This window comes from Miniopterus schreibersii, assembly GCF_964146895.1.
Source record: "Miniopterus schreibersii genome assembly, chromosome: 7".
NCBI classification, from domain to species: domain Eukaryota; kingdom Metazoa; phylum Chordata; class Mammalia; order Chiroptera; family Miniopteridae; genus Miniopterus; species Miniopterus schreibersii.
Window position 1 is genome coordinate 58944931 of NC_138108.1, and position 17413 is coordinate 58962343.

General features: G+C 34.5%; 1 protein-coding gene across 8 annotated transcripts in view; it reads right to left on the reverse strand.

The window, feature by feature from the left end:
• Positions 1-17413, reverse strand: part of MBD5 (methyl-CpG binding domain protein 5) — a 322424-nt gene that overhangs the window by 195085 nt on the left and 109926 nt on the right. For all 8 annotated transcript variants that reach the window (XM_081142057.1, XM_081142058.1, XM_081142055.1 and 5 more), the window contains exon 2: positions 482-575. The gene's annotated coding sequence lies outside the window, so the exon portion shown is untranslated. The remainder of the gene's footprint in view (positions 1-481; positions 576-17413) is intronic.

Consider the following 17413-nt stretch of genomic DNA (forward strand, 5'->3'; position numbering starts at 1 on the left):
TAGTGAAAAGAGGTTTGGTATTCACAGGTAATCCTGTAAGTATCTGAAACTATGACAAGGTTTTTGGAGCTGTCAAAGAACAAGTTCTTAACGTCGTTAAAGAACAGATTAATGAATACATGACACAGAACGTGAAGTGAATAGTAGTTTTGTTTAATTATTCTTTCAAGTTAGACTCCACAGACTGAGTTGTGCTCACATAGTTGATGGAAGCTACTTCTCCATTCTTCTCAATTGATTTGCTCTCTTCCATTATAATATATCAATTTTATTAGCTGCCTGGGGTAAATAAAATCTGATACTTCCTGTCAAGATGGTGTGAGCGCATAAAAATTTGTGTCTGAATATGAATAAATGTGGTTGTAAGTTCGCTTAGACAGGGCCAGTAATAAAAAGTAAGCAAGTTTAGCAAGTCAAATTACAATCTAGCAACCTTAACCATTTAAATGAGATTATTTATGAAGGTACAGTTATTACTTACCTTGAGTGTCTATCTTTTAAAGATGTTGTCTGTAAACCATATAACCTTCAATATCTACTGCCCACACGCAGAAACTGATATTCTCAATAAGCATCTAAAAGAGAAACATAAGAGAATACCATAAATTTGAGGTTATAAATATGGTCTCATTTATTTTAAATGTAAAAGCAGATCTTGAAATTATTCTTTATGACTTTCTTTATTAAGTTTGTACAAAGGGAGGTACGTATCAAAGGGTGTGTTTTATGTAAATAAACTGTAATAATGATGAGATTTTCACATTAGAAGAATCAGAAAGTTCTATGGAACATATATCGTAATCCATGTCATTAAGTTGAGCACTTTGTATAATGCTAATTTTATTTGCCTGCCTAGTTCCTATACACTTTTTTAATGCACATAGCCACACTCCAGAAAATATTTTCCCTGTTCAAAATAGATAATTAAAAAGAATTCTTTAAAAAATATATATATATATCTTTCTCGATTTCAGAGAGAGGAAGGGAGAGGGAGAGAGAGAGAGGGAAACATCGATGATGAGAGTCATTGATAGGCTGCAGCCCGCAACCCGGGCATGTGCCCTGACGGGGAATCGAACCCTGATCTCCTGGATCCTATAGGGGTCGATGCTCAACTGCTGAGCCATGCCCAGCTGGGCTAAAAATAATTCTTGATTACATCTGAGTTGCTTATAAATGCCAAAATCATAAAAATCAACTAATTAAATATATCTGTTCCCATGAAAAGGCAAAAATTTTATTTCCCTTATCAATTAAACTGCCCAATCAGTACTTTATACCAACCTAGTGAAGCTTAGCAGAGAACTTTAAAGAGAAATTGCCTATAAAAGAGAATTGAAATTACCCGGAGTAAAATGTTGCTGAGAAAAAGTGATTCTAATTTTCTTTGATTTTTTAAATGAGTCAGAGAAAAGCAGTTAGGCAAAACAGGATTTAGATGCTACAGTGCCACACCTTTAATATGTGGTTGGGAGCACTATGGATTCCCAAGCCAAATATCAATAATTTTTGGATTAGCAAAATCACTGTTCTTTTTGGTCATTTGTGTAGATCCCTGTTTCTCAGTTGCAGCTGCACATTAAAAACACTTGGAACTCTTTAAAATATAAGACTGACTCAGCCTATTCCTTATTTTTATTTAATTGGTATGATGTGGGACAGGGGCCCAGGTATTTAAAAAATGCATTAAGGAAGTATATTTGTTCTTCAGGTAAAGAAATAATCACACTGCAACTATTTGCCTTAGTTTCTATAGATTAACTAATGAGACACTAACTACAAAAAACACACATAAAAACAACAACACCCACAACAATAATGTCTACAGTGGTCTATGAAAACTACTGAGATACTTGCTAATCTGACTACTAAATATTTAAAATGACTTCAATGCTTCATCACACACACCCCCCCCTATCTCAACAACTATGTAATATTTTAGATTATATGGATCCAAGCATGACATAAATGGTAGTTGCAGTGAATCCCAAACTATAAAGCACTTAAGGACCAAAGGTACTACTTTAAAATGTAAATTCCCAAGTAACATGCCCAGATATTCTGATTCTGAAGAACTACGCTAAAGCCATGGAGTCTCTATTTTTAAAGACATGTCTGATGATTATAAATGCAAAGGTCTACAGTCCCTGTAAAGCAGTACTCTAAGTACTTATGAACAGTGACTACTAATTGATCTTATTAGCATTTATAAAAATACCTTTTGTTTTATTCTAAGATTACATTTCTAATATTAAAAGATAATCCTGAGACCCACTAGGTAAAGTAAAAAATACTTTAAATATAGAGTAAATAAAACTTCAGCAATAAATCAATGTAGATAAGCTAAAATGTTTATGGATTATATGTTTTGTAAGCTTTGGTATCCTAAGTAAATTGTGCAGGTAATCAATAAAACACTTGTGACAAAAAACACCTCATGACCCAAATCTAGGTTATATTCCAAAATGAAAATTTAACCTAGAACCTCATATATAACTAGAAACATGCCTTCAATATCTCATTTAAAAAATTTTTGTCCCTAACTTAATGGGGTTCCCAGCATCATTTTCTCTGTTTAGATACAAAGCCAACATTTTTTAAAAAACGTGTCAAATCATTTCCCTCAAGAGCACACAGGCACTACCATAACTTAGTAAAAATAATATTAAATCGGTTGTTAGCATTTTAGTTTTGAAAATTCTTATAAACACGTCCAGAAATACTTCACAATAAAAATACTATATTCCTAGACACATACTCTTTAGATTCTTTCTGAAAAAGAAAAGTCTAATAATCAGAAGTAAATATGAGTCTCTGTTATATATAATGATGGTGATCTCAGTAACTACTTAACCTTTAAAGACTATACTTATTTTCTTTCACCTATGTAGTTTATGCTGCTAAAGATTTCAGATTTTTCCATTAAGTTAACATCAATCTTCAGTTTATGACTATAGTTAATTTTCCCCCCGTCCTAGTGCTGCTTAATAGCTGGTAAACAGTCATGGACTTCCCAAATGTCTCCATAAACAAGGAGCTATTCTACTTCCAAAATCTATAGGATGGGCTGCACATCTGCCTCTGTGGTCTGCAGTTTTGAAATGAAGTCCCAATATCCTTTGGCAAGACTCGATCTACTACTATCTGATCCCAGCTGCCTTTTGCTCTTTATCTCTTATCTCTCGGTCAACCAAAACTTGGCTCAAACACTACTTCCTTGAAGGAAATTTCCATCAATTTGACACTAAAAGCTCCCTTTCTCTTCTGATTTCCTACACTAATTATTGCAAATTACTTAGCTAATTAATCAGGTACTCACTTATGGTCCTTTATTTCTATCTTTTGTTATTTAGGATTTGGCATGTCTCTTTTATTCCCTCAAGTAGATTGTAATTTTCCAGCAAGTCCTAGCCTAAAGCATTTAATAAATATGTTATGATTTTATTTGTTGGTCTTCCTAGTAATTGAGTATAGTATTTTACAATGACTGGGCGAGGAACTTAGCTTTTCTCTTTATTATACTCTATTACTATGAATGATTTAAAAATTGTAATCTCCTTCTGCTGCATGAACTTTCTCATCTTTTCTAGAACGACCGCAGCTAACTCTTTTAATGTCTCATAATCCAAGTAGTTTGGGTGAGCTGAGAGTAACAGCATATTAATTACCACTATTAATAACCACAGAATTAATAAGAATGAACATTTTTTTCAATAAATTGGGCTGTTTTAATATACTTAACACAGAAGTCATACGGAACATGGTTTAGTATTTCCTTAGGAAAACTACATCTTTTAATAAGAACCAGTAGCTCTAAATCACACAATACTCCACATCACAAAATAATTCAATCTATGTATACAATTAAAAAATACAAACTTCTAGATAATAGACATGCTAAGTATCTCCAACATTTGTCATATTAAGTTGCTAAGACTTCCTCCTTGTTTTTAAATACACTAATAAGAACATTTATTGATTGCTAAGTTCTAAGCAGCATTAATTACTTTCATGTCACAACAATCCTAAGAAGTGTTATTTTCATCTACCTTTTATAGATAAGGAAATTGAGGGTCACAGAGGTTAACTTGCCCAAGGTTTTACAGCTAATAACTGGCAGACTTGGGTTTCAAACTCATGCAGTCTACAATTGACTATAGTAATTCTTGAAGGCCTCATCCAATAAACTAAAATCTCCAGTAGCTCTGGAAGCCTAACCTAACATATCTTCACATAAATGTCTTCCTTACACCCTCCACCCTTTTGTAAGGTTTATCAGGTTTCCCACTGAAAGGAGAATGCCAGGGTGGTCCGCTTTCAATTTTCTTCCTCACAAAAAGATGATTTCTAAGTCCTTATTTAGCTCTACATACTTTCTATTATTTGTGTACAGTTTACATAAGAAAATCTCTGTGAGACTAAAGGTTACCCCCAAAACCTCAGTCTTGTTTCTAAATATAAGCCTATTCTAATTAAGATCCTTTAAGTATGGTTCAATAGTGGGCTATAAAATTTATGGTCTTACCTCATTTTTTTCCAATTTTTAAAAAAGAAACTGCTTTCTTAAAATATTCCTGCACTCCAAATTTTAAAATATGGCAGTTTTTATAGGAAGAAAATATGCTTTCTACTTCCCTGAGCTATGGGGTTTATATCCAAACCTAAACTTTTACAGGTGATTGCTTTTATAGCATTAGCAGTATGAAATTTCATAGCCCTCAAGATCCCATTCATTCTGATCTGATAGGTGACTTTTAAAAAATATTCTAATTCACAGATTTTTATATATGGCTGAATGGAAACAGATCATAGTAAGAAATTATAGAATAAAACAAAACCCCATAAAGTATTTTATTTAAACAGAAAACAAATATACAAAGAATTAAAAATATTTTTAGTCTTTGTTAGCTTTTTCAAAAGTTCCAAATTTCTTCTGTATAATAAGAGCTCCAATTATAAAACCCATGGAAGATTTATTTTCTCAACTGTTTTTATCATAGAAAATAATCTTAACCTGAACACATTCAAGCCACTGATTAGTACCAGTTAGGACCATTATTAGGTTTATTCCGGATTACTCTTTTGGGGGACCCTGGCTAACTTTTTTTTATGGTCGTAATGGATTTTTTTGGTAAACAGTATAACAGTCCCTCATTGCGTATGCCTAAGGCACTTTCAAATACAAACCACTGGTAATTCTACATCCTGTCCACCAAATTAAGCCTTGTCTTTAGCCCTCTTGGGACTTATCCAGATAATCTGGTTCAGTAAAAAACTATTTTTAAAGTCCAAAGCACCTGAAGTTCTCTCTATGAAAGTTGACAATAACCAAGCTATTCAAGGTATTAATAGTAAATGATATATTTTCATTAGAGAAACAAAAAGGAGGAAAATCCTTTCTTTCTCATTTTCTCCCCCACCCGCATTCTCTAAAAATGTGCATTTCATGTGGACTGGGTCTTTCTTCAGCTAGAATAAAAAATCCATTTGGTTCTGATAAACCACTTTTTTTTTTAATCCTCACCCGAGGATATTTTTCCCCCATTGCTTTTCAGAGAGAGTGGAAGGGAGGGAGAAAGAGAGGGAGGAGGGGGGAGAGAGAGGGAGGGAGGGGGGGAGAGAGGAAGAGACATCGATGTGAGAGAGACACATTGGCTGGTTGCCTCCTGCTCGAGCCCGATCAGGGCTAGGGATCAAGCCTGCAATCGAGGCACATGTCCTTGACCGGAAATCGAACCTGAGACCCTTCAGGCCATTGGCCAACGCTCTAACCACTGAGCCTAACTGGCCAGGGTTGATATACCACTTTAATTACATCTGTTATTTGGGGGAATACCAGTAAGTGATTTGGGGGGTACACTAATAAGCAAACACCTTCAGAGCTGACCTTTCTGAAAATGTATATGTTGTAGAGAAAAAACAGGACTGGAAGACTGAAATCATACGAATAGGAAGGTTTATGTGAAAATGTTTACATTCAATACAACCATTTTTTTAAAGGAAATCATTTCTATTCTTCCATGCACTAGTACTTTTCAAGGACTTCTTCTGTGGCAGTGTATAGAATACACTGTACAACTATTTTATATAGCTTTATTATATTTTACAACGCTTTTTTACCTTTGGAAATGATAAACATATGAGCACCCTTCCTCTCTGCCTCCCTTCGAATCGCTGTAGAAGTTCATGACTAGGCTGATGTAGCTGCTTCTTCCTCACACCTCCTCAGGCTCTGCCTCTTGCCTTTCTGAGTCCGACTCAGCGGTCTCTTTCACATATCTAGCAGTACTCTCCTTCATCCTTTCTATGGTTTCCTTAAAAAATATTACTACCATTGCCATCATCTCCATTTTCTTTTCTATTACATCATATTCCTCTTTTTCTCTTTATCATCACCAACAGGAGTTGCCTAAATTTCCAGAATGCTAGAAACGAACTATTTGTCAATGCTAGAAAGTTCTGAGGAGGAAAAACAAGAGAAGAAAAGCGACTACTGCTGATTTTACTGATCAGGATTATGCTAAAAGTATAGATGGAATTAATGGACAAAAGAGGGGGTTCAAAGGCGGCACTTCAACATCAGAAGGTATGCTTAAATTCCCTCTGAAACATGGTAACCTTGAAGGTCCCTTCCAACTCTATAATTCTATGACTCTAGATTAGGGAATCACAAGATATTTTATGAGCAAAGAAGAGAAGAATGCTTTAAAAAAAAGCATTCACAAGTCAAACACCAAACCTGTACCACTGTAATTTGGAGGCAGACAACAGAAATTCACAACCATTTAACAGGATATTAGTTTTTTAAAATTCTAAAGCAATGTGGCAGAAATAGGCATTAGTTGTACCTGCAATTTATTACACAATACATTTAACTAACTCCCAGGTTAAAACAAAAAAACACTTTAAATAGATGGTGGGCCAACATAAAGAATAAAACAACCTTGGGGACTGATGATGAAATCATGCCACCAAATTAAGTATTGCAAAAGAAATGGAATTTAGCCCAACAAAAAACGTTTCTGCTGTTGATGAACCAGAAAATAGGTTGGGGCAGGTAAGAAAGAGAAAGAGAGAGAGAGAGAGAGAGAGAGAGAGGGAGGGAGGGAGAGAGAGAGAGGGAGAGAGAGAACACTATTGTTGTTGTGCACAAAAATTAGGAGGCCTTAAAGAAGTTTCACGTATTTTGAAGTATTTTAATGGTGCTTTTTGGACATCTGACATATAAGACACTGTCACTCCAAAGACAAAACACTATTATAAAGATAGGTTTCATGAAGCTATCATAAAGCTACTTCAATGCCTAAATAGAAATACAGGTCTGAAGTATAAACAATAATGCTTTATTTACATGGTAGTAACAAAGATAATAGGCCTAAAAGTGATTCCATTGTGAACAAATTACTAGGAGTTATAGGAGCTTAAGCAGAAAATACTGAATCAGAACTCAGAAGAAGTCTTTTTAAAAGATGTCCTCTATATAAAAACAAAAGAAAATCATGTAACTTAAAAAATTAATAAGATATGGTAGACTCATTAATCAGTACTTGTTAATTCAGGCTAATTTTAGAGAAAACTAATTAGAAGGAAGTATATTTAAATTAACTTATAGAAAGTTTTAAAATAAATACAATTTTAAAGTATGTATATACAGACTAAAAACTCTCCTGTAGATGTTTTAAAAATAAAGTTTCAAAATGCAGCTACATATTAAAATCAGCATATAAACTGCTTATAGGCAAACATCAAATTTATGCTATAAAACTTAAAATGTTTGTAGTATGTAAACACCCTCCTTCCAATGTTTATGACATTGATAATGTAAAGCATTATCTTTTTATACAATGGATATTTCATCCAAAGTGACTTTTCAAATGATCAAAAAAACAAAAAATAAAACAAACCCTCCAAAATGAAGAGTCCTCCTTAATGAAAATAAATCCTCAAGCATTATCCTAAGCGAACAGAAGAAATATAACTGGCAAAAAAGCAACAATAACTTGCATCTTGGAACAATATTAAAAAGTTGTAAAAGGGGAAAAAAATGGACAAAAAACAGTAAAGTTAACATTTCCTATGTAACTAAATTAAATTCTACCATAATTTCCAATAAAAACAAAAAGATATCAGGGAGAGTTGTTAGAACTCAATGCAAACAAGTGAAGAAATCCCCATACGTCAACGCATTGAAAGAATAAAGTGACAAGCAGAGAAAATGCAAATCAACACACAGAAGAAGAGGAATATCCTCCTTAGTGATGTCTGAAAAGGAGGTTAAGGTGACTAGTTATCAAAGCCGCCAGCATCTGAGGCAAACACAAGGCTCAGACTTTGTTGATTTTTGGTGCAGGCACTCATAATAGCAAAAGAAACCATATTATGCGAGGAATTCTGTGAGCCAGCAGTAATGTCTGATTTTATAATGTCGAGAAATAGCTATCTTTTACTGAAAGAGAACAATATTTCAAATCCTACCAAAAACAGCTCAATTCTATGCCAACCTGCCAAACAATGTAGTTTTGTTAGAGAAAATAACACACCAACATACGACTAAAATCCTGATAAACAGAAAAAGATACCTGTATTACCCAAATTACTACCAGGAGTAAACAAAGATGGGGGCATTATTGCCTTGGTGAAAGATAACAGATGAAAAAGTGAAATCTGAATATGAGCTTATTCGTTAAAAAGAGCTTCTGAGTAATTCTTGTTTATTAGAGATTTTTCAGGTTTAGAGGACTGTCCTGTTTTGTTTTTGAGGTTCACAAGAAATAAATGGAATATCATTTCAGATCTTTCAAAAGTAATAAATCAGAGCTATACATATAAAGTGTGAAGCATTTCTAGAAATTTGCTCCACCTTCTCCGTTCACAAAGAACTGAAATGACTATGCAGAAAAATAGCAGTATAGGATATTTTGCTCTATATGAGTCATATAAGTCTTAATACCACATCTCATATACAGATTCAAATGCTCCTTAATAATAAAATGTTAAATGGTCCCTATATTGCTGGCAATTATAATGCTGTGATTTTTCTGATGTTTCATCAGCACTGAGAATACAGATGCAGATACCACTGCAGATACAGATATAATAAAATGCACCTTATGTAACTATATACAATACAAATTTTAACTCAGTAAACTGCAAATCAGTATGTGGAAGTAAAACTCAGTATAGTGGGTTTATGATCAATAAAAATTAAAAATAAAATATTTAAAAATACCTGTTGATTGGATGGTTACAACAGAGAGCAAATGAAGCAAAACATAAAATGAAATACTCAGTTCTTTCATATAGAAAATAATAAAAACAAATTATCTCAAAGCAGTTAATATGTTGGCAATAGATGCCTCTCTATTGGATTGAACTAGGTAAAATTATTCTTTTTATTGTTCAAAGGAGACTAAATATTGATAATTACAAGCAGTTCAAACTAAAAGCATTATAGATTTAACATATTTAATTCATTTAATTCCATGAAATAGTGCAATACAAATCAAAAAACAACGTATTCTATGCTTAAAATCTGTATTTCAAATAATATTTCTACCACACAGAAAAGGTGAAAGTGAAATAAATACTATCAGTGATTTCTGTTGCTCCCATATTATGAAATTAAGAGATTAAGTTTTTAGTAAATTTGAACATATATTACGTAGATTAGGTAAAACAGCATTATTTTATTCTTCTTGGATGTGCATAGAGAAGATGTAACAAGAGGAATGTTATAAATGACAGCAAATTTACATTTTGAAGAAATGCAAACCAACAAAGTCCTTTATGGTATTTACAACAAGTTAATTTTTTTGGCCAAAGAATGTGTGGTGTGAGTTTTTTCCACCAAATTATTACAGGTTCATAATTTTAAAAAAATGGTTGACTGCAAATAAAGGCAATCTATATACTTTGGAGTTATTTGAATCATAAAACATAAAAAGATTTGTAAACATAAAAACACTGAGAACAAATACATGGCAGTTTCTCAACCTGTATTATAAACAAAATTGGTCAAACTGAGCAAAAGGAAGAAAGTATACTGAATTTATATTGCATGTTGGTGGCTCAAGGAAATTCAGGCTGAGATAGATTAAACTTGAGATATAAAGTGGACTGTGGAAGGTCAAAGGCTTTAAATCCTGCAATCATTGGCTCCTCATCACAACTAAGGCTCCAGAGTTACCTTTTGTTTTCTTATTTACATAGCTATCATCAGCTTTTACGAAATGTTACTAAATGGGTGGGAAATGCAGCAGGAAGTCGGGGTCCTTGATGTGGGTTGATTTCTCCCTCTTCTTTCAGAGTATGCCTTTTTGAAGACAGTCTGTAACAGGCCTTAGGCCAACTGGTATTGGCCTGGGCTCCCAAAATGAATTCTCAACAGTGACCAAGCTCTTACCTGGCACTTGTCCCACAGATCAAGAGAATGGGCGTATTTGTTCCAGGGGGGTTAAGCTCAGCCACTAACTGACCCGCATCTTCTTCAGACTAGACCTAGGTCTTCTTTTTACTCTTGAGCCTCCTCTGAATGCTCTGTGACCATTTTTGGCTTCGAGTGATTGCTTTTTAAATTGTTTTTGGTGTGCTAAAATGGTTTCGGTCTGATGCTCAGTATTTTTAGATTGCTCTTAATATTTTCATTTGAGCATTTTACTATATTTACTTTTTATTATGTTTTTGCTATTTTATTTCTTTTTATTCTATATTTTTCCATCACCATTTATCTCTCCATACCCTCTTCCACCTCCTCACCCCACCCCAATCACCACACTGCTGTCTGTGTCCATGAGTTTTCTTTTTTTTTTGCCCAAACCCTCCACACTCCCCAACTCCCTCTCCCACCAAAGCTGTCTGCCTGCTATCTATGAGTCTGTCTCTATTTTGCTTGTTAGCTCAGTTTGTTCATTAAATTCCACCTATGAGTGAAATCATATGGTACCTGTCTTTCTCTGACAGGCTTATTTCACTAAGCATAATGTTCTCCAGGTCCACTAATTTTTTTTTTTTTTAAATATATATTTATTGAGATTTCAGAGAGAGGAAGGGAGAGGCAGAGAGAGAGATAGAAACATCAATGATGAGAGAGTCATTGATCGAGCCCACAACCTGGGCATGTGCCCTGACCAGGAATGGAACCCAGATCACCTGGATCCTAGGTCAATGCTCAACCGCTGAGCCACGCCTGGCCGAGCCAGGTCCACTAATTTGAAAGAATACATGCACCCCTATGTTCACTGCAGCGTTACTTACAATAGCCAAGATTTGGAAACAGCCCAAGTGTCCACCAGTAGATGAGTGGATAAAACAGCTATGGTACATTTATACAATAGAATACTACTCGGTTGTAAAAAGGAAGAAAATTTTACCCTTTACAACAGCATGGATGGACCTAGACATTTTACTTTTAGAATAAAGGTGGCTGTTAAGCATTTTATTTGTTTATTTGGTATATTGAGCGCTCTGAATACTAGTTTCTAGTGTCTTAGAATCTTATCACTTTACTATTTGTTTTCAATTCTTTAGTATTTTTAGGTATCCTTAAAAATTTATATTTGATCATTCTAAGGATATTAAGGTTTGTTTTAGTTTAAACTATAGGTCTCAGTACATTTTTTGTTAGAATTATATTCAATTTTTAAGGTAAAGTGCATTTTTTCCTAACTTCCAGTGTTAGGACTTTAGTATTTATATTGATTTTAGTATTTTAAAGTTATGGTTAGAATTTCAATAAAAGGTTGACCATGTAAGATCCTTTTAATTACATACCTTTGTTAATTTTTACTAGGATTTGATGAGCTGTAATTCTAAGTTTTGGGGCACAAAAAAAGGAGAGGGATCTATAATACTAAATATTTTCAGTCCCAAACAAATTCAAATATATTACTTTTATATCTGTCCATTTACTCTAAAGGGGTTATTATAATAAAATGGGAAGGATTACCATCTTTGGGGTTTTTTAGGTAGCTCTCAGTGTGGTTTCCAAGGAAGCGGACCTTGAGTGAGGTGTACATAATTTATTTAGGAGGTTCAGAGTAACTGGCAGAACAGTGGAAAAGGTGATAAGAGAAGGGCAGGCAGATAATATAGGGTACATTAGTAAGCTAGCTATCAAAGAAGCCAGCTGAAACTTCACCCCATGGGAGATACTGGCAAGTGGTGCAAGATATATGTCTCAGAACTGTCTCTGCAAGGGCCAAGGAAGCTGAAACCTGTCAGTTACTGCTTAAGGTCTTCCCTCAGTGCTTCTAGCAGCTTGAAGATTGTCCTTTGGCATAGATGAATTTTTTATATTTTTAAAAGACCAGTTTGCAATATAAAATTATACTATTAATAACTCTTAATAAAACATTCACTTTATGTACAGTATGACTAATTTCTTTTCATCTCAAATTTTAATAACAAGAATATTAGAAATTCACAGTTGGAAGGATGAGCCATCGCTCAGACCTTGTCTTCATTTTCAAGAAGAGAAAACAGAGCTAAAAGGTCGACTTGCCAAAAGTTACAGTCAGTGATAAAGGGACTAGGATCCAGATCTCATTTCCTCTCAGATGTCCTTTCACAAATAATTTCAAAATATTATTGACATAGTCTTTTTGCAACTTGTAGAGCTTTTCACTTGAGTGCCACAACATAATAGCTCCACATAAGCAATACTTGTAGCAAGTACCATGAACATTGCACCATCTCCCAATATGAACATGTTTCAAATCTGTACCTTTTTAAAAATTCATCTTTTTTCTAATAGTTGAGAAAAGATGCTTGTATATGGCTATCTATTAAGAAGAATGTCTTGACTATTCTTAACCATTCCATTAAAATGAAATACATCTGAATTACTGTAATTGTTTTTAAATTTACAACAAATCACCAGTCTCAAAGATAGAGCTATTTTCTAAAAGTAATGCTTTCTGAAATTAAGCAAATTGTGGAAAAGGAGGAAGTGCACATGATATATCTTTTAAAAAATAAGCCTAGCACACTAACCCAAATTTTTTCTTTATTTCCCCCTCTACTGTTTTTATTGACACTCCTCTCCAAAACTACATATTAAAATATGAGAAAGTATTTTTATAGCTGTTCATCAATATGTAGAAAAATTTTAAGCACCAATATAATATTACTTTATTAACAAGTCCTCTGGGTACAGTTTTTCGTGTGTACATGAAACAGTTTTAAGGAAGTTCCAGTCTTCAAAAATCTTGCTCAGAATGAAGGCTAACATGGAGATGACAAGTCTCCATAAACTAAGTCTAGATCCACCTGAGAGAAAAGCTCATTTGCAATAAGAAATATAGTGAGTATAGTTATATTTTCACAGATGTACAACTGTTTAATTATATTAAGAATAAAGTAGCTTTTGTGGGGAAACCATGACAAATTAATCCTATTTATAGCATGGCTTCTATAAGAAAGTGTGTTTTAGGTTCCTGCTTTGGAGGCTGGGAGTATGTCTTCCTCTTGCCTTGTCTACTGGCACAGAGGTAACACCGAGGCTCAAGAAATGAGCCTCCCTCCCTCTCCATGGGCAGAGCACAGACATGTCATTCCTTTGGGCTTCACAAATCCGATGTTCAGAATCCAGAATGCCTAGACTCATATTCCTAGTAAATATTACAATCTATAACATTTTAGTCACAGGACTTACAGGTTGTAAAGGGACAAAAACCAAAATATTTTTTCCCAACCTGTGAAAATCCAATCTGGATTCAACTAATACTTAAGTAAGTTTTTAGTTTATGCCATATACTTACCCAAAAATAATGTGATTTAATCCTCATTAAAATCTTAGGGTATAGGAGTTATTGTCTTCAGTTAGCAGATGGGAACACTGAGAGACTGGGAGAAGCCAAAGCTTTGGCCCTGGATTGGAACACTGCAGAACTAGAACTTGAACCCAAGTCTAGTGCTTATTCTATCTTTTCATGTTGCTTTGTGACACTTCTGATAATGGCTTACGGTTGTGTCAAAATTAAGATCACATTTTAGATTTATTTACTTATCTATCTCTGTTTTATTACAAAGTGATTGAAGTAGCTTACAAAATACCAGTATCATACAAGGTAAAACAAATGGAGATTTATAGTTGTGAGTACATGAAACAGAGTTTATTTCATGTATTATTTCTTGTATTATTTATTAACTACTGGATTATTTTTCATACAAACAACTGTAAACCTACTTTTGCACTACCCTGTATATTTAAGTAGAAATAAGTGAGTAAATTGGAACAAAGGAAAATTATGAGTGGGAAAGGTTTACATTTAAGAAAGAGTTGTAGGAAACGAATGTTTTTACATATCATTGTGATGATGGTACAGTAACATATTAATATGTAAGACCTGCTTTAGTAACATAGTACTTTTTTCAAAATATTACAGAATCAAAACTGCACTGGGAGGCTCAGCAATGCTGTAAGATGTAAATTCCATCTGGAATTCTCTTTTCTATGGCATCCTCTCATTTCCAGTGATGAAGTTATCAACAATGATCCACAATCAGACAAGGTATCCCTTTTCACAGGTGACTAGGATGATGTGATGTCTAGCAACACTGCACTGGGTATCTAATTACATTTACTACATGGTTTTTGAAGGTGGAAATGTATTCCCAATCCCAAAGCAGTAAATTACCAATAAAAAGTATAAGTTGGGGTTTGGGGGCTTAGGTTATTTCCAGTTTAATGGAGTAATGCAGGAAGTCTATGGGATAACTAGTGCTATGACCAAGAACATTTACACAGATGTTTCGAGTTACTAACATACTCATTTCCAAAGAGTTTTTAATTCAAATCAGATCAAACTCACTTCAATAAATTACATTAATATAATACCCAATTTGATCATATTATATATTATGGATATTGGAAGGTATATTACATATTATATATATAGAAAATGGAGGGGAAAAATCTTAAAAAGTCAAACTTCTCCTAAGTGTTAGCATTTTCCAAAAAACACCTACAAAATCCATTTCAAACATATCTTTTCAATTAAATATGTATTAATTAGATATCAAACCACAGTTTCCTTCTGGGAAAAAGCAGAATGCATCCATTTAATACAGAACAAAAATAGTGTATAATATAACAATGTTTACAAGCCTGGCTTTTATCCTATAAATGCTTTTGGATCTTGTGATATAACAAATTCCTCATTACTGTGAAAAAAGCTGACACGCCCCACAATTGGGCTACAGGGTAGTGTCAAATGTGTCTGTCAATATTTAAATTCAAGTGTCTCTGAGATGACTGATATAGCAGAAAAAGTGTGCAAAGGGAAAGAAGTTAAACTACACCCCGGCTCAGTCCCATTGGCAAGGTATTATCCTGATCAGCACATACTATGTTTTTCTGAATAGGTGTGGTGATTGTGGTTTACAGAGAAGCTGTGAGACTTGAAATTTCTCCTTTCTGGGGGGTAATTATAAGAGGCTGTGCACTGCTAGTGTATAGGGGCCTATGAGCGCTGCCACTGAAGAGGCAAAAGTCAAATTAAAGAACCTCATGTGCTATGTTATAGAGCTGAAATTTAACCTAAAGCCAATAGGGAATCATTGGTGGGTTTAATTCTGGGGGATACATTATTACACTGAAGTTTTAAAATGGTCATTTTGTTCACAAATGGAATAACTGAACACTTTAATAGGACCTGAAGATATGCATGATCTGGCTCCTCTGTACCACTCCCCAGCTGATGCTGAGCCACTCTCCTCTTTTCGGTGTTCAGTTCTATTTTCTGGGCACTTGCACAAGTGGTCTCTTCACTTGGAAACTCTCTTCTTCTTGAGGGTCTAACTCCTCCTTATCTTTTAGATCTTAACAGGAATATAATTTCTCCTAGAAAACTTGTGCTAACCCTCAACTATCCACCCTCCATGTGCTTCTAAGACAGCTTGTACTTCCCTTCTCAAAGCGCTTATTACACTGTCAGGTTATTAACTGACTATAATTTTCTCCCCAGTTACTGTAAACTTTGCAAGGATCATGTCTAGCTTGATGACCATTATATCCACAATACCTATGCAGGGCCTGGAGCACAGAAGTTGTTCAAAAATATCTTTTGAATGTGTACTGAATATTTAGTGTGAGACTAGCAGCAGATCAGCTGAGTGACCAATGATAAAGGCTTGAGCTAAGGTAAAAGCAGTGAGACTGAAGGACAGACAGAAGAGTAATGTAGGAGCTGAACATCACTAAAACTTGGCAACTTACTATACATAAGAGGAGGAAAGGAAAGAAGAATGACAGTCAAATAGTAAGGGATAGTTGTTAATTTTAAAGAAGTGGACAGATGTGATAACATCACATGTTCCCTATAACTGCCTGGCCTCTCTCCTACTGCTCTCCTCACACAAGCCAGATACGATGGCCACTTCATTGCTTCTCCAAAATGCCAGGCACACGCCTGCCTCACAGTGTGCAGGTTCTCTCCTCATCCTGAAACAATATTCTTCCATATAGTGACGTGCTTGCTCCCTCACCTCCTCAGATCTTTGCTCCAATGGAACCTTTTCAGTGATTACTTTCCCAAGCACCTTACTTAGAACTGCAACCCTTATTGTCACCTGGGCTCTCCTCAGCTCTCTTCTCTGCTTCACTTCTGCCAACAGAACTTATCAATATCGGACACACAATATAATTTGCTTTGTCTCTTCCACTGGAAATATGTTCCCTAAGGGGTAAGGATTTGTTAATTTGTTTACTTCACTACTGTATTCTTAGGGTAGCAGGCACTCAATGAATGTTTAAATGATTTAGGATGGAATGAAGGAATAAACAGTGTTGCCCATGTGAGCATAGACAGGGGAAAAATACATACAAAATGATTGCAAGTTCATTTTTAGATACATTCTATTAGAAGATGTCTCTGGGACACCTAAATGGAGATTGGGGGGAAAAAAGAAAGAAAGAAAAGTTTCAGAAGGTACCATGAAGCATATTATACCCAGAGACAATGTGTAGAGAAAAAGAAAATTAAAAACCTATGGAAACTGGGAAACACCAATATTTAAGGAGTAGCAAAGGGAGAAGAGCAAGTAAAAAAGTCTGAAAAGGAATAACCAAAGGAGTAGGAAGAACATTAGGAAAGGAGAAACAATATAATTTCAAGATGTTGAATATGTCACATTTAATAGAAACTAAAATAAAAAGAAGGACCAATAGAATTGCTGATTTTAGTCTATGTAGCTTAGAGGAGCACAAAATAATCACAAGAATAAGCTTCACTTATTGAGCACCTACTTTACGTGCCATGCAAGGTGTTTGGTGATTAAAATACACTATGTCTCTAATCCTCTCAACATACTGCCAAGTAGCTATTCTACTGTCTAAATGTTATGAAACAAAGGGGATCAGAGAGGCTGAGTAGCTTATGGCTGCATAGATGACTAACAAACGAAGAAGTTAAGG